Below are 18,956 nucleotides of genomic sequence, written 5' to 3'. Positions count from 1 at the left end.
GCTATGACTTCTCATAAAAGCAGCAGGCCTGCAAGTTCTGCCAAAGTACTTCACTCCAGTGGTGGGATTCCAAATCTTTTCCTACTGGTTCTATGAGAGAGTGCTTCATGTGTGCATGCATGCTTTGCAAGCGTATGCACGCAGCACTCAAAGACTGCCCTCAGTGTCAGCGTTGGTGAGATGAACTGTTTTTTTAGCTCAGCTAAGGTGCGACAATCCGCTCTGCTGAACGAATCAGCTGAACTAAAAAACAAGGGAATATAGGACAGGGACGGGAGGGTGGGGTAAGGCAGAAGTGGTATTTGCCGGTTCTCTGAACTACTCAAAATTTCCACTACTGGTATGCCAGAACTGGTCTGAACTGGTGGCTGAATACCACCTCTGCGTCACTCTCTTTTAGCCATTGACTTGCCACTGTCCATTTACAGGATTGTAACTGAAACAGCTTTCCCAAGTTGACAGGAAGTTCAAATAGGGGTCGAATAGATTGGGATAACAGGTTTTGCAAAGCAAAGTCAAACTTGGGGCGGGCAAGAGGTGGCAAAAGGATGACAGGAAAGCTAGGTCTCCCAGGAATAGCCAAGGGAGCAGTAAGACTTTGGTTTCCACTTCCCCGCCAGAGTTCAATGCAGCTGTGGCTACCATCTTGTAGAACATAGGGCCATAATGCAAAATAATCCATGAGGGCCCAGGAATTGGAATTGATTTTGACCTCCATTATTCTCTCCTAGACCTTGTAACTGTAACTGTAAAAGCAGCAGCTGAACTTGTGCTCTCACCAAGTTTTTTTTTCTGCTGAAGAATGGCTGTTTGCTTCAAAGGAGAATCCAGGTGATGAAGGAGAAGTTAGGAGATGACTCTGCGTCTCACCAGAAGATTCACAAATGAAGCCTGAAGCTGCAAGAAGAAGTATCCTCAATTCAAAACTTGCATCAGGGTTGTGGGATCTCAGCCTCACACCAGGCCTGAGCAAAAAGTCAACAAAAGATGAGACAGTGTAAGACCAGTGTCTCCATGACAACAGGCCCAACAGCAACAGTTTGTGAAGTTTTCTGTCTTCTTGATATCTCCAGTCTGAGGGAGTAGAAAGGAGTAGACAAAGAATCTTCTAGATATCACTCTAATCAATCAGCAATTGGCTTTTCCACAACAGCTATTGGGCAATTTTAGATAGATAGATGATAGATAGATAGATAGATAGATAGATAGATAGATAGATAGATAGATAGATAGATATAAATATAGATGGATATAGATATATGGATATATTATAGATGGGTATATCTTTCTCCCCTCTCAAATGTATTACAACTTTAGACTTCATAAAATCCAGGAAGAGGCTTATAGCAGCAGCTTCCTTTTGGCTTTGTGCAGTATGGTTCAGTAGGTTCCTACATCTGATATCTTCTCTAGATGCATTGAACTTTAACCAATTATTGATTTCTTATTTGTTCATATTAACTGATAATTATGGGAGTTGAAATCCACATCTGGATAGCATCAAGTTGGAAAAGGGCACGTGTGTGTTCAGTAGGTTGTGAAAGTGGTTCAATAGAACCTGTTCTCAGGTAGAATATATTCTAAACTAGAAGCCATAGGAAAGTTTGTTAGAGGGCCGATAATGGTATTTATTTCATGCTTACCTTTTAGAGCAATTGATGGTAGCTAATGATACAAAATTGAGAATTTTCTTCCCATACAAATGACTCCAAGCTTCTGGTAGATTGTTGTTCAAAGGTGATCAGCTAAAATAATGAGAGCTTTGCCTTGAAATAAATTCTTGCTCTACACAGTGCAGATGAAGTAAATTGATTTGCTGCCTGGCGGAGGCTTTGATAAATCATTTGCAATTTGTACTGGGGCATAAACAACTGGAGGGCGATAGCAACAACATCCCCACATACTGCAATAGAAACTCATTGAAAGAAAAGCACTGCATTAGGCAGTAGATTGCTGTGGACCATAGGTAATGGACTTTTAAAGAAATAAGATCAGAAAGCTACCAAGTCAGATTAGCTCCCTGATTCATCAAGCATTAAAAGTTTTCTGCTCCTTGGATAGAAGAAGGTACATAATAGATTTAATGTTATGTTTGTTTTATTGGTTTATCATTCACTATCAATGTGAAAAACAGTTACAAACTACTATGAAAAAAAGAAGTATCTGTGGTCATGGGTATTTGTACCCTGGTATCCCTTTTGGATGGACATTTATATTGTCTATCTCTTTGTCCCTTTAATTTACCTTTTGTATAGTTATCCTAGGAGTCCCATCAGTTATAACACTGATGTTACCTAGGTTGTCAGAAGTTGATTTCCCCAAAGTGGTGCCTTCCGGGTGTGTTCTGATTACAGCTCCTGGATTTCCCAGCCCTATTATGGAAAACTAATTTAAAACCCTGAGAAATAATAGCATGGGGATTTTCTGAAGAAAACACATTTCACGTGTAATGTAATATAATATATTCTTACATATGCCAGAACTAAATGGGAAGAACAGCTATTTTCTCTCTGCCACCTTTTTCTTCCTACACAGCAAAAGAATGGAAAACCAGTAAATTGCTCTTGCCAAAGCTGAAGTGGTTGCTTACTGGGGGCTTTGAGCCAAGAAACAAAAACTACATATCTTTCCTATAGGATTATGATGACTGTGATCCAGCTTTTGAGTGGCAGGGTGGCCCAGGTTGTCTCCCACATAGAAGGTTGAGAGTTCAATCCTAGGTAGCAGAAGATTTTTTTTCCTCTTTCCTAGGATGCAAAGAAAAAAAAATCTGCAACTCTGCATAGGCATCAGGGAATGGCATCCAGCCAGTAAATGCTCAACTCCATCCAGTCACCCCGACTCTACCCCGAATAGAGCCTATGGGATTGTAAAAAAAAAAGGGGGGGGTGGTTTTTTTGGTGAGACAGCTTTCATTATTGCAGCTGTTACTCTCCTCCTCTTCCTATTGTATTTGTTATTTGTGCATATTACCTGTGAAAAGAGATAGGGAGAAAGTTCTCCTCAGTTGGAGCCTTCCCAAGGCCTGTTTTTTTTAAAGTATATTTATTTACATAGTTTGTGCACCAACTTAGGAAATTATCTTGAAGAGAAAGAATAGCAATCATTTATAAAATTGCAAATGTTTGGATTGAAAGGGACCTTGGAGATAAATCCAGTACAGTCATTTTTCCAATATGGGGATCTACTACCAACCAACCCCAGCGTCTTTCAAGTACCTAAGGCAAAAGACAGTCCACCAGTTCCCATGGCAGTGTATTTTTCTATTGTAATCTCTCTTACAGTGAGGAATTTCTTCCTGATGTGCCTCAAGTGAGAACTCTGGTTTGATTTGTTTGGTGATCCATTAATTTGTTTTCTTGACCATCTGCAATATTCTCAGGACTCTTCTCTAATGCAAAAGTTTAGAAATGCAATGACTCTTTCTGCTTCTTCCATGTCCAACTTTGCTTGCATAATACCGTGGCTTCCAAAAAAAAATGACTATTTCGGACCTCCATCAAGCAAGAGGTTACTGAACTATGTTCCTTTTTTTAAAAAAAAATCACAGCATTTAAAAAATTATACACAGAAACTACATTTGGTGTTGGTCAGTAATCCTTGCTCCATTTCATCCTGCATACAATGCCTATGAGAATGTCACCATTTTGATTATTGTTAAAATGTTTACAAATATGAATGAAACATATGAGCCTGTTTCATAGGTAACATATCTATTTCGGGGTTAGTGGTCTTTAAAACAAAATATTGACTTTTGCTAGATTTGAAATGATTAAAGATAAACCAGTGTTTATCTTTGTCTAATAAGTTCTTCCTCATCAGTCATCCAAAGAATAATCCATTTAAAATGGTCTTGAAATGAAGAAGTTGAATGGAATAGCTAGGACAGAGTCTTTTAATGTCTGGGTGTAAAACAAAAGGGATGGATTAACCTGGTTTTTAAATTATAATTTACTTTGATTTTGGATATATGTTTTATAAACACAACATACAACGTAGGAAAATTATGAATAAAGCAGCTGGTGTGGCATCATCCAATAACAATCTGAGAAACCACCTGAGGTTTCTTCAGGGGCAGCTGGTGAGTGGAGTATTTCCCCCTCCCCCAAACCGAATCAGCAATTTACCACATTCTTTTCAAAGAAGCATTTGGCAGTTTAAATTTTGAACAGGCAGAGCTTAAATGTTTAAATTTAACTACTCTGCAGACATCCTGAATGGGCTTTGTGTTGGTTTAAAAAGCTGAGGCCCAATCAAGCCTAGTTTGGTGTCTGTTACTTTCCAACGGACTTTACTTGTGTGATTGATTTCAAAGATACCAAAAGATACCAAAGATACCAAACATTTCTAATACTTCCTCTTCCAAAATAAGTGAAGTGTTTTGCCATTAAATTTGGATTTCTTACCATTGAAGAAAAAGTGAGTGGATTAATACTATGTACTGCATCAGGTTCTTCAATTTCAAGAATATCTTTAACAAAAAATACAATCACCAATTAATAAGTGAACATTCTGGTTTTTGTTTTTGTTTAATCTGGAGCTACATCATCAAGCTTATCTGTTGTCAAGTATTAAATACTGGAAGCCAAAAATTGATGTTAATTTTATAATTTGAGAATATACATATATAGCATCATTGGTATTAGGATCTAAACACAATAGAACTCTAGTATTTCTGGAAACGATTATTTTACTTAGAAAGCTATGGAATGGAATGTCTAATAAAACCAGATTTGAACTTATTTCCATGCTAAATTTACTTTATGGGGAAATCTAACATTGAGTATTGGAAAAAAGATGGTGATTTGGAAAAGTGGATTAAAATGGAGATCATGACTGGATGATGATGAATTTTTAATACTGTTGTGCTGAGAGACAAATATCTATCAGGGGTAACTCAGTGACAATATTTACAACTATAATGTTTGTTACCAACATTGTTTGGATTACCAGCATTTTCAGCTTCTGAGATACTCAAAATATTAGTAAAACTGATTAAATATTTTAAAATTAAAAATCCCTAACTATTAGTTGCATGGATATTTGTTATCAATAAATCAATACATTAACTTGATATGCAGATGTTGAGTTAAGTGGAATAAAGACTTAAACATTCCAATATTGTCTAGACAGTAGAAGAATTTCCTAACTTTTATATTAATTGACATAACTTTTATGTCAATAAACCCTATAACTTATACACTAAAGGAATATTTAGAATTTATTCAGTATGCATGCATAAAAAAGGAATGTGTTGGAGATGTGATAAGGACAATGTTTCTTTTAAATACACATTTTTATAATTCCTACACATTAAATTTTAGAAGAAAGTAGTGGAGATAATAAATGTGCAACAAAAGCTAAAATTTTCAGAGGTTAGTATTCTCTTGAAATAGATACTACATGGAATCAGACTACTGTAGAGTATAAGTGGATTCTCTGTGTCCTTATTATAGCTGTTATTTCAACATTGGAAAGATAAATGGAAAATCCCATTTACTCCAAATACTTGATTATGCTTGCCACCTGTGAGCAGATTGGCTATAGACATAGAACTATATTGCTAAGTATAATGAAATACAAAATATAATAGGTTAAAAAAGTATGATAGTTATATAAAGGGATATATAAGCTTCCTTTTTACAACCCTGTAATCCCTTAATTCTGTGTAGAGTCAGGAAGACTAGATGGAGCCCAGTATTTACTGGCTGGATGCCCTTCCTAATGCCATGCAGGATTCACAGCAGATCTTTTTTCTTTGTACCCTAAAAGAGAAACATATGCCGTTATCTAGGATTGAATTTTCAATCTTCCAAGTGGGAAGCGAGCATCTTCACCAGTAGGCCAAATATTATACTTTATATTTTGTTTTTCTGCTGCATGCTTTCACTTATTTTTAAGCACTTGTTATTTTTTGATAATATGTATATTTTTGTGTTTTGTTCCTTTTGTTTAAATCTTTTCTGTTATTCTTTTAAAAGCAATAAACATTATTTAAAAACCCCACACTTGCTTACAGAAAGGTCTGAATATTCTAGAATTTTTAAATCTTCTCACAGATTTTTTATATGTCCTAGTATAAATGTACTATTACTTAATTGGTATACTAATAATATCTCTAATTATGTTTTTATGCATATGTACTCTGATATCCCCTTCTTCTCCCCCATAAATGCAAAAGACAGCTTTGTTCCAATGCATTTCTAAGTGTCTGTTGTTTCAATTTTCATTCTCCAGGCTTTTTATTATACATTCTTCCATCACGTTTCTTATTATTCTCTCAGTCTTTCCTTTGCGGCATAACTAAGCTTTCCAAACATATCACCTGAACTGTCCAGGGAGAGTTTACATTTAAAAATAGATATAAAGCCAAAGAAATGAAAACCACTGATTTTTTTTCTTTCAATCTTTCTAAGAAGCATTAAAAAAAACTTGAGAACTCAACATTCCATATGGACCTTTATTCATTGGGGAAAATATATAGAGCAAGGGAATCATATGAGCTGGTGTATGTTTTGTGACTTAAGTGAGCATTCTAAATTTGATGGCAAGTATTGTATGTTAAACTCATTAACTTTAAAAGGGACATTATGTGCACATCCAGGAGTGTGTTCTGTGCAGAATGGCTGAATCATGCTGATGCATAATTTGGAAAAGATTTTATTTCTTCGAAGAAAAATAAAAGGTGCTTTTCCTCAAGGAGATAAAATCTTTTTTTCTTAACTCTGAAACATTTAACAAGGATTTTTATCAGGAATAATCAGGATTTCTGAAACAAAAGAGGCTAAGTAAACCAACACGACAAAAGAATTAGTGAGATTAAATTTTATCTTCAAGCATAGATCTGTCATATCTATGTCTGGAATTACTTGCATTCATAGCCAAAGGAGCAAATATAGCAAATGTAGAGAAAGGAAAAATGTCTTCTGCCAATCCCGTAGTCACAGTAAATTTAAGATGATTCTTTCATTTTAAGTTGCATTATTTATTAAACTTTGCTCAAGAGTAGTTTAGATTAACATGATAGCAACATCAACATCTTTCTTTGGCTACATAAAGGTTAGCCTGATTTTGATCGAAGCGCATGAATTATGCTGTCTGAACCTTACTGTATCCAAAAACAAACCTGCAACAATAATTTTTCCTGCTTAATATCACTCAAAGTCATAGTGCATCATTTATTATTCACATAATCTCTCTCTTCCTCCCCGCCCCTCCTGCAATCTATTTTGGAGAGGTGTGTTAATATTGATCAGTCATTGCCATCTTTACATAACAGAGCTTTTTACAGGGTGGCATTTTCACATAACCCAAGAAGTTTTTTAAAATGTAAAACACAAGGGAGGAAAGGGGCTTTTACTCCTTTCTTGCCAACCAATTATTTGCATGCCCGTCAATTTGAGCCATTTATGTGATTTCTTCAAATACATTCTACATGATATATTGGTGTAATATATTCCTGTGACTGAATTATTCATTAATAAAAGTTTACAGGACATGCCTGTATGAATTTATCTGCTGTCCAGAAAATACTTTTGGGACGTGAGATGTTACCATTTGTGGCAGCCGAAAAAGAAAACCAGAGGTGAAAACCAGACCTTTCACTGAAAGAGTTCTGCCAGCAAGCCACAATCCTGTGACAGCGCTGAAGTCAGTCTTGAGTGACAGTATTGAGTATGAGTCAGCAGTGTGCTGCAACTGCAAAAAAACCAATGAATCAACAGAAGGATAGCACCAAAATCACAAAAAGTGATAATATCCTTCTATAGTGCACTACTGAGACCACATTTGGAATACTGCATCCAGTTCTGGTCTCCACAATACAGATGCTAGAAAGAGTGCAAAGAAGAGCAACAAAGATGATAAGGAGTCTGAAAGCTCAATGATACAATGAACAGCTAAGGGAAATAGGTGTGTTTAGCCTAATGAAAGAAGGCTCAAGGAAGTTTCGATAATACTCTTCCAGTACTCAAAGAGGGCATTTATTTAATCTCCATAGCACTTGAGAGCAAGACAAGAAGCAATGAGTGGAAGTTCATCAGAAGAAGATTCCACCTGGAAATAAGAAGGAATTTCCTGACTGTAAGTACATTTAGTCAACGGAACAGCTTGTCTCCCAGAGTTATGAGTGCTTCTGGGTTCTCATCCTGGGAACCTTTTTTGGGGAACTATTATCATCTGGCAGACAGTACAGAATAATAAAAACAAGGACAAATAGGCTGAAAAACAGCTTCTATCCCAGGGCAGTAGCTCTTTTGAATTCTGCTGTATAGTGTTGGTGCAGTGTTGGGGGTTTTCGGTTCAGTGGGTGGAAGGTGAAGGATGTGTGTTTGTGTTTATTTTCATGCTCCTGGTCATGATGTGCACTCAAGATGGTGTTTGATTTCGTTGTACGAGGTGCAATGACAATAAAGTAAACTAACTAACTAACTAACTAACTAACTAATGTCCATCGCTGGAGGTTTTCAAGAAAAGATTGGACAACCATTTGTCCATAATGGTACAAGGACTCCTATCTTGGGCAAAGAGTTAGATTAGAAGATCTCCAAGGTCTCTTCAAGTCCTATGAGTGGTTTATCCACCCCAACGTTCAGATGGCCTCAACACTGTTACCTCCTGCAAGACCTTGAAAATCCAGCTCTTCCCTGGCATTGGGCCAGGGTGTTAGATTAGCTTTCTTTGAAGGTGTTATGTGAAGTTGGAGTATTATGTTTTAATTCTTCTCTGGTTTTGGTTTGTACAGTATTTTGCTAACACATTTTTAACATGATATTGCCACACAGTCCCATAATCTGAGTTGAGAGCAGCATAGATTGATTAAACGAATACATGAATTTAGTCTTCAACCTCTACTTTTCAAATAACACTAATAATTTGTAATATTACACATTTCAAAAATTTGTGAACCAGTCTTGTATGAATCAGTTTCATTAGGGGCTTTAGAATTTAGTTTTTAGAATGTATTTTGGTGATGGTTCTGAACTTATTTCAGTCTAACTGAAAGGCGAAGGGCTACTACTTCCTAGTCTGAAAAAAGTTTCAGTGAAGATGTCTTGCTTTGAAGAAGGGCAGGTGTAAGGGGAGTCAGGAAGGTTGTAGTGTATTAAACAGAGAGGTGAAATTTTACAGTATAACCATCTCCTAACTAATGTCAGTATGAGAGCCTTCTGCTCACCCTATTTCAGTGGATTATTTTTCTTCTTCGAAAAACACAATAAAAGAAAAGCTATTGTCTGTTAAAGTGATAAAAATGAATTTTTGGAAACAATAACAAAAGAAACAGAATTAATTTTAATTACCCTTACTTCATAATTCATTGTCATTCACAAGCGTGGCTATTTGCACGCGCTCTCCTACTTACCAATTATTTATAAAATAGAAGTTCCAATTCAGATTCCCTACTGTTTACATTCTTCCACTGTAGGAACGCTTCATTTATTCTTACATTCTGCTTTGTGCTCTTCAATCAGGTACAAAAATCTGTAACAGGATTTCACCACTTACTTCATGATTGCTCATGAAACTGGTGAGAGGTTTCCTCAGAAGTCTTCTGCAATGTCTATCCAATCATCTACTAGCATGATTAGTGGCAATTTTAAACTATCAGGTTCGACCCGATTACCATTTCAGAAACCATATTGAAGTTTTGTCAGCAACTTCTTCTTTGTGTTTCATGATGTTAAAGTTAGTGGTGTTTTTCTACAATTTACCGGGAACAGCTATTAAGCTAACATGTCCATAATTTCCTAAGTTTCCCCTGGCTCTTTAAAATGTTTTTAGATTGGTCAGTTTCACTTCTGGAGAAGAAACTGGCCTTAGGTGCCATATTTTTATTATATCAGTAATTTCCAGATTTTGCTAAAAATGCCACATGGACCCAATGATACTATTTTCTTCAGTTTTTATAATTCCCTCCTGAAAACATCACTGTATACAGGCGCAAATTTGTACTGTATATCTTCTGCACTGAAGATGAAGAATATTCAATTGTTTTGCAATCTGCTTATGTTCATTTAATATTTTTATGCCATATATAAACAAATGAATTAGTGACTTATGTATGTTTTCTAGAAGAATTCACTGATTTTTATTTGTAAGCCTCCCAAAGTCACCTCTAGGCAAAATGAGCAGCATGTAAGTCAAATAAATAAATAAATTTCAATTGCTTTTTAGTGCACTTATCAAAATGCTCTTCTTTTCAGAGTTATTTTTATTTGCTTCTGGGGAAGTTGTTGTTCTCATCTGGACAAGTTTTGTCTTAAAACTTTCTTGCTGCTGCTCATTAAGCATGCTAATGACCTCTTGGACTTCATAGATTTTTGCTGAGCTCTTAGACTTTGTGGCAGCATGAAGTTTTTCTGGAAATACGTTTTCTTCATCTACAGACTGGTATCATTTTCAGGATGAGTCTTAAATGAGCATTGCTTCTTTCCCTTCCACCTGATTTCCATTAGGCCCTCTGTTTTTATGTTCTCTTTTACATTTACCTATTACAACAGTCTCATCTTAGCTCAGAGGTTTCTAACATAGCTATAAAGATACCTATGCACTGCTTGATTTCCCAAATCATTCTTCTCTATGGTCTTTTGGTATTTTTGACTGGCTAGTATGTCCTGTGTCCTATTTCCATACTGTTTGGGAAATGGAAATATTTTCATTCTCAACTTCTAGAAATTATTGGTCCAACACCAGATGTTCCCCAGTTTTTATCATCTCTATCCTAGAAATTGAACTGCTGTACTACTACCTTACCTTCTTTGATAGTACTTGTTTGATAGTAAATGCCAGTAGTATTGTTGTTATGATTCATGTTGAATCCATCTATAGGCTTGTCCTAAAATATTCTCCAGTGATAAGTATGTCCTCTATACCTCTTACCCATGTACTGAGTTTATTTATTTATTTCTGTCATACCATCTGACTCTTTCTTTGGATACCATCTGACTCCAATCAACTGGGTAGCTTACCGAAGCATCACATATCTAGATGGTCTCATACATGGAATATGTAGCTTTTTAGTGAAATCACATGGTGTCACTTGACAACCGAATCACTTAGTAATGCACAGTCCAGTCCCACTTACTATCATTAACCAAGAAGTACCTGTACTGTTAGGAAAAGATGATTGCTCTCCTTGAGTAGTCCTAGGAATTGAGTTTTCTTCCATCAGAAAGCATCAGAAATCTCCTTCCCTTTTATACAAATATTAATATGTGCATAAGATGTATGTACCCAGGCGACACACTGTATAACTGAAAGAGGGATTTGTTTTTTAAAAAAAATAAAAATAACAAACTTTAAAACAAGAAATCTTCCCTTCCCAGCAGGGAAATAAATGGCAGATGAACATTCTGGCATTTCCTTTGATATTTTTTTCCCAGTATCTAGCCTGCAAACTTTGAATTAGACACCAACATCAAAATTACCAGAAACTCATGAGTTACATTAAGTTTCTGGGCCTTTTCCAACTATTGAGTTAAAGTGCTAGCCACCCATCTCTGAGTTGGCCCAAACAGCACAAGCATAAAATTTACTAGCACCCGTTGCCAATCCCCAGTCTACCTTTATCCTCCTGAATTAATACTGAGTGATATTGTCTTGATTTGTGAGTGTGCCAAGTGCTATAGGCAAGGTGATTAATTTTTTTTAGGTTTGCTCTGTCTTTTTTTAATCTGTCTTCAGCTAATGGGAGAAAATATCCATCTATCAGGGCAGTGCAGCAAGAAAGGGGCAGGTCAGGTCACAGGACTTTGGCTGTTTGTTTGCTCCTTATCCCATTGCCCATTTGGGCATCTTTCAAGCTTTTAAAAATGTTGTAATCAACACATGAAAAAAAACAACTCTCAGGGCAAAGTATATTGGTAACACGGGCAAGATGGACAGCCAATAAATTTGACAAATAAATAAATCAATAAAATAAATATTGCCTCTTAATAAGGCTGTGAGTGTTTTATATTTAAAGAACAATAAATATATGTTGGGGTACGTGTTAAACAAGCACATAGCAGTTGTCAGCAACTCCTTAAAGCAAACATTATTAAGACCACACTTGGAATACTGCATCCAGTTCTGGTCACCACAAGATAAAAAAGATGTTGAGACTCTGGAAAGAATGGAGAGAAGACCAACAAGAATGATTAGGGGGCTGGAGGCTAAAAACATACAAAGAACTGTTGCAGGGATTGAGTATGTCTAGTCTAATGAAAAAGGACTAGGGGAGACATGATAACAGTGTTCCAATATTTGAGGGGCTCTTACAAAGATGAGGGGGGTCAAACTACTTTCCAGAACACCAAACAATGGTTGGAAACTAACCAAGGAGAAAAGCAACCTATAACTAAGGAGAAATTTCCTAATGGTGAGAGCAATCAACCAATGGAACAGCTTGCCTTCAAAAGTTGTGGGAGCTCCATCACTGGTGGCTTTCTAAAAGAAACTGGACAACCATTTATCTGAAATGGTATAGGGTCTCCTGCTTGAGCAGGACTAGAAGGTCCCTTCCAACTCTGTGCTGGAATTCTATGTTCTATGTACCTAATCTTGTGTCCACCTGCAGAGGGCAGTCATGTGATCCAAAAGAAGATGCAGCTGTTTTAAAAAGTTCCCAGTGGGTGCTATGTAAGCTTTCCATGTATAGACTCTGGAGTCTTTTTTCCCTACTGAATCCAAAGAATTCTTCAGTATTATCTCTTAACACAAAAGGACAGTTCTTGAGGGGAAAAACCTATCATTCGGGTACAGCATGGAGGTAGCACAGATTGGGCTTGTAGATATTTGCTAAGCCTGGGGAAAGGAATGTAACTCTTCTGTTTCTGCTTGATCTCTCAGCAAACTTTAGTATCATCAATCATTATATCATTCAGAGCACTGGGCAGCTTTCTCGATGTTTTTCAGCTTCCTAAAGAGGTAGTTTCAACCAGGGGGATTAAGCCCTAGGCCCCTCAGTTGTGTGGTGACATAGCCTGAATGCCCTCTCTACTCCTAGTCAATATCCACATGAAACTGCTGCTGTGATCATCCATTACCACAAGATCAGGTTTCATGCTTTCTAACAAAACAAGTAAGGCTTTCAGAAGTGCTGCTCAAGATCCTGGAGGCTGGTCTGGTCTGAATGGGGCAGCAGAAGAGGCTGAAATTTATTCCCAGTGAGAGAAACTGGTTCTGGATTTGAAAGCCTGCCAATATCATCTGTAGTTCTGACTATCGTTGCAGTCCTTGAAGCAAGCAAGACTTGTAATTTGACTTCCTGTTGGATTCAGAACTCTTCTCAAGAATCAAGTGGGTAGCTGTGGCCAAGGTGGCTATTAAACAGTTCCAAGTACAATTGCAACCTTTTCTGGATATTTATTTACTGTCATTCACACATCTTAATTAACATTCAACCCAAATATTACAGTGTATTCTACAGTGTGATGCCCTTTAAGTCCATTTGTATAGCTGTCCAGAATGATATAGTCCAAGTGTGTCCCAAAGGTGCTTTTTCAGGAGGCAACTGGACTTTCTTGTTTTTTCTTTTGAAGACATTTTGCTTCTTATCCAAGAAGCTTCTTCAGCTCGGACAGGATAGTAGGGGATGGAAGGATATAGTCCAAGTAGTTACAGATCAGCCTCAAGATGCTTATACAAAATCTTTAAGACCTGATTGACAGCTGGGTTCCTGGTACAATTTAAGGTGCTGATGGTCATCTTGAAAGCCCTTCTTTGGTTCAGGTGTGGAACCATCCTCTCTCAATTATATCACTTGCTAACATTTATTAGGTGGGCTCTTCACACGTTTCTTTGACTAGAGATTGTTACCTACAAAAGTCACAAAGACATGTCTTTCAATGGCCACTCCACCTATTCAAATTGGCCCCCTTCTTCCTGGTCTTTAGAAAGTCTGTGGAGACATTTATTACATTAAGTCTCAGGGGCATGGCTGCTGTGCCTGTCCTCCTAGATGGTGAATTAGTTTTATTTATTTCTTGAGTGTTTATTCTAAGATTCATGGTTATTTTATAAAGTATATTTTTAGTTTTAAAACATTTCATGGTTATTTATCTCTGGTGTTTTTTTTTTAACCCAAATTACAGATTTTTACATTTCCCCGAGATGTTTGGTCAGGCAGTCCAGGAGTCTCACAAATACATGAAAATTATAAGAAGCATTTGGGATTTTTTGCCTTTTCTATACAAGCCTTTCTTAAAGGCTGTTATTTGAAGTGAAAGGCAAACCTGGAAGAAAAATTCAGCCAGGAGTGCAAACCAGGAATGTGTAGGTTTTGTTTGAAGTGTAGATCTCTCCATTATTTGTAGCTAATAATATGAGTTTCAGCTGTGCATTTGGCAATCAGGCCTAACCAGGACTTTGTCCATAAAAGTTGGCTTGGAAATATACAGCATTACTAGCCTGTGACTGTCCAATTGTGCTGTATTTTCATATCACATTAGCACGTTGAAGCATGATACTAAGGCTGTTCAGTCAAAACAAGAATAAAAACTCAGTAAATGTATTTCAGTCAAATGGGGGTGGAAAGTACAGACTAAGTATAGACAAATTGGCATGTTGTTCTTCTAACCATATGTCTTGGACATTGTTTAAGGCACGTATTATTGAACATTTCTAGGGGAGAGCTGTGTATGTGGCTACACAGCCTTTCCAATCTTTTTTTTTTTTTTTAATTCTCTGAAATGAAACCCATGTACACACAACTGTAGAGTTTGAAGTCTGAAGTCTGGGAAAAGATTCATAGTTTTATTCCAAGCGCAAAAGTTCCTTTGAAGTAAGTATGAAGTCATGGGGTTTCTGGAAAACTCTGGATTTTCCTGATCCTGTGGTTCAGCATAGCATCTTCAAAAATATACAAAATATAGTCTACAAAAATAACTTAACAGCATTACAAGTTAGCATAGAACCATGGGTGTCAAGCTTGCAGCATCACATTGCCATCATGTTACATATCGAGATGTTTTTTTCCCCCTTTCCCCCTTGCTGGTGGGCGTGGCCTGCGCTTGACACATCAGTCCCATGGGCTGCCAGTTTGACATTCCTAGGTAGACAATGATTGTGATCTGACTCTTATCTGCTAAAAAGGGGTGCTTTTATTTCTGCCATGATTATGTCATCCATGCTTCTGTTCCTTTAAATTTTCAGTCTGTTTGCATGTGGCTTCTGGAGGAATGGCATCAGTGAGCCATGGATTAGGCATCAAGGAGCTTGATGCATATACCGTTGCAAGAAATATAGTTAATCAACTTCTATATGGAGAAGAGATGCAAATATCCAGAAACTGATCCTGGTGAATAAAGTGAATAAAGAAAAAGTTGACAATTCTTTATTCATTCTCTTTTTGATGGTGTTATAAGTTTGCCTGCTCAATGGTGATGGTCTATTTAATCAGTTTTCACTTGGCAATAGATTAAAATAAATATGCATAACCTCACATAAGTTGAATACATCTATCACACATAGTTGGATTGAAGATGCCACCCTCTATTATCTTCCTCCAAGGGGAGAGGGGGAAATAACCAAAATATATGATCCAACTTCTAAAAGGGTACCCACCCTTAAACGTGATCTGTGACCACTTTTACTGTCAGATGGAAAAGAATAATGGAAAATGAGAGATTTGGAATGCTCTAGTTTTTTAGAGAATAGGATGATAACTAGTAGGAAACTGAACCAGACAGGTGTTATATCCATGCAGTCATTCCAACATCTGTTTCTTCCTCCTGAATTAACGAAAGTTATTTTTTTTTCACAATGACAAGATGATTGAACTAATAAGCAACTGTTGGATAATGTTATGGTTAAAATAGCAAACAGTGTGTAAGGTAATTAAATAAATATGGATACCATAATTAGAAGTTGCCAGAATGTAGTTTTTATGTTCAGAGTGTTTTTTTTTCCTCTTGGCATACACAGCAAGTGCTAAAAGGGCTCTGCCACTAAGTTGAAAAACTCTTAAGTCATCTTTGTAAGTGAAACCAGTGCTGTGACTTTACACACACGGGTATATTGAAGATGGTGAATGGGATATATAGAAGCAATCTTACTGTGAACCAAAATAATGTGAATAAGAATGACTAAAAGACACACAATAGAAGTGCCTGCTAGGAAACTGTCCACTATAATCCCAATTACTGTGCGAAAATTGTTTCATCTGAATTACTGAAAGGGGCCACATTTGCTGATCTCTAAAAGCTTAAGAAGGTGAGACATTGTTAGGGACTAGATAAGGGCTAAATAAGGCTATGGAGTAGACTTTGAAATGAAAGGGTGGGTGGACGGGATGCATTCATGAATAGTGCAATAACAAGGTATTGTTGCTTCCATTGTAACCTAGAAAACCTCAGGGCTCTGCTTCTGAAGTATCAGGAATCAAGCTCAATTCAAAGAAGTTTATATTTTAAATATGATATTTGGATAGTCCTCCAACATGAAATAACTTGGCTTTAAAAATCTGTTTTTCAAGTGTAGGCAATTTTGGGAAGTGTCTCTGTACCTGCAAGGATTGATTGATGGATTTGTGGTGACCGAAAGCCACAGAGATGAGATGATATGTTGCTATGAAAAGACCGCTGATGTGAAATTTTGTTTTTTCTCCTTTTGGGGAAATCATTTTTCACCTTTTACTTGGTGTTATGGTAAACCCTTTAGGAGTTAACATGCTCATTTTAATGGGCAGGTTAACACAACTTGTTCCAATATTTAGAGTTTCACTGCTATACCAAGTTTCATCAGCAAGATGGACTTAGAAGCCTATAGGAAAAAAAGGATATGAAAGATACATTAATAGATTAACAGAGTTGGGAAGGACCTTGTAGGTCATCTAGTCCAGGGGTCTCCAACCTTTTGGACCTCAGGGACCACCAAATTCATAATTTTAAATCCTGCGGACCACTAATATGAATCCAGCACACCGCTCGCTAAAGCGCCTCGACTCCTACTGACGGGATGGGGTCCTGCAGGCACTTAGCTTGGCTGCCTGTTTCTGCAACCTTAAATACTCAAGAGTCAATTGTACCCATTTCCCACAGAAAACAAAACACTGGGCTCTCTAATCTCTCCCCCCTCTCTTTCTCCCTCTTTTTCTCTCTCTCTTCCCCCCCTCTGTCCTCGGGGTGGGAGGAAAGGAACCTCTGAACTGGTGCTGGGTGGTGGGAATCTGATGTGTCTGGAGGATGACGAGCCACATGCTGAAGACCAGATGGCTGGCAGGGAGGTGGGGCAACAGTAGTGATATCAGCGGTGGATGGACTGATGTACACGGGGAGGGAGGGTAGCACGTGGGAGATCGTGGCATCGGAGCCCGGGTGTTCCCTGGCCTGTGAGGGGATGCGGATGGGAGGAAAGGAACCCCTGAACTGGTGTTGCCTCCTGCCTCCGTGCATCGAGGAGGCTGAGTGGCTGCCAACAATGCCCTCACGTGAAGATGTTGTGAGGGGGAGGCTCGACCCCTCTCCTCAGGAGCTGCAAAGCGCTCACCGCACCTCTGGCACCTGCCAAGCCTCCTCCTTCCCTCTGGGTGTGTGAGCGTTTCTGGCGAGAAGAAAGAGAAGCATGGTGGGAGGAGGCTGCCAGAGGGGTGGTGAGCACTTTGCGGCTCCTGGGGGGAGGGGTTGAGCCTCCCCCTCACAATATCTTCACCTGAGGGCATCTCTGGCAGCCGCTTCCTGCAGCTCAGGAGGTCCGTGCTCTTCCCACTGCTGCTCGGCCTCCTCAATGCGTGGAGGCAGGAGGCAGCAGCCACGACACAGTTTTGCTAGGGAGACTGTAGGATTGCCCCACCTCCCCGCCAGCCATCTGGTCTTTAGCACGTGGCTCGTCAGCCTCTGGACATCAGATTCCCACCACCCAGCACCAGTTCAGAGGTTCCTTTACCCCCACCCCCTCACAGGCCAGGGAACACCAGGGAAGGGCTCCGATGCCGCGATCTCTCACGCGCTACCCTTTGTCCCTGTGCACATCAGTCCATCCACTGTTGGTGTCACCCCATTGCAGACACTAATGCGCTGCGGACCACCAAAATTTTCTCATGGACCACCAGTGGTCCGCGGATCACTGGTTGATGACCTCTGATCTAGTCCAACACTCTGGCCAAGCAGGAGACCCTGCACCATTTCTGACAAATGGCAGTGTAATCTCTTCTTGAAAGCCTCCTTGATGAGGCTTCTACAACTTACGAGGGCAAGCTGTTCCATTGGTTGATTGTTCTCACTGTCAGAAAGTTTCTCCTTACTTCTAGACTGAATCTCTCCTTGATCAACTTCCATCCATTATTCCTTGTCTGGCCTTCGGGTGCCTTGGAAAATAGCTTGATCCTCTTTTCTCTGTGGCAGCCCCTCAAATCCTGGAACACAGCTACCATGTCTCCCCTGGTCCTTCTGTTTACTAGACTAGCCCATACCCAAGTAATTGCAACCATTCATCATATGTTTTAGTCTCATCATCTGTGCTGCACAGGCCTCTTGCTTCCTACCTAATCATCCACCCATCATTGTCTCTGTCTATCTGCTAGTAACACTGCAAGAAGAAAACTATACCCAGACAAGCTTATGCCAGAGTATATTAACTACATTTCCCCCCCTGTTTTCCATCAGTGGGAGCACTATCCTTGGCCTCAAGAAGATATGGATTCTGCCCAATGAGCCTAAAGGCATCAACTTAAACCCTGGCTCCTGATGTTCCCCAGCTGAAACATTTTACTGCATGTTAAGTGTCATTAAATGCTGCTCCCAATAAATCCCATCCAGCATTCTTTTCAAAGTCATCGCGCCGTTCCTCTCAATGCATTTTGGAAGCAACTTAAATAAGCACTTGGCTCGCTCTCGGTCCAAAGTTTCTGCTAAAAGTTTGTAATTCAATCTCCCTCTTCTTTCCTATGGTAAACCTGTATTTGCCGTTTCGCCGCTTCTTTCTATCCACCCCCCTACCTCTTCCCCTACTCCCCTCCCTCAAGTCAGCATTAAACTTCC

The 18,956-nt window shown here is 38.6% G+C and overlaps 1 pseudogene; it reads right to left on the bottom strand.

The window, feature by feature from the left end:
- Positions 1-396: 396 nt before the first annotated feature.
- On the bottom strand, positions 397-10,810 carry LOC113410208 (uncharacterized; annotated as a pseudogene).
- Between the last annotated feature and the right edge of the window lie 8,146 nt (positions 10,811-18,956).

The sequence above is a fragment of the Notechis scutatus genome, chromosome 1, assembly GCF_049901735.1.
Source record: "Notechis scutatus isolate UNSWTSFEM ecotype Mainland chromosome 1, rNotScu1.2, whole genome shotgun sequence".
NCBI lineage: Eukaryota > Metazoa > Chordata > Lepidosauria > Squamata > Elapidae > Notechis > Notechis scutatus.
The sequence above is the reverse complement of the archived record's forward strand: the minus strand, read 5'-3'. Positions and strand labels throughout refer to the sequence as shown.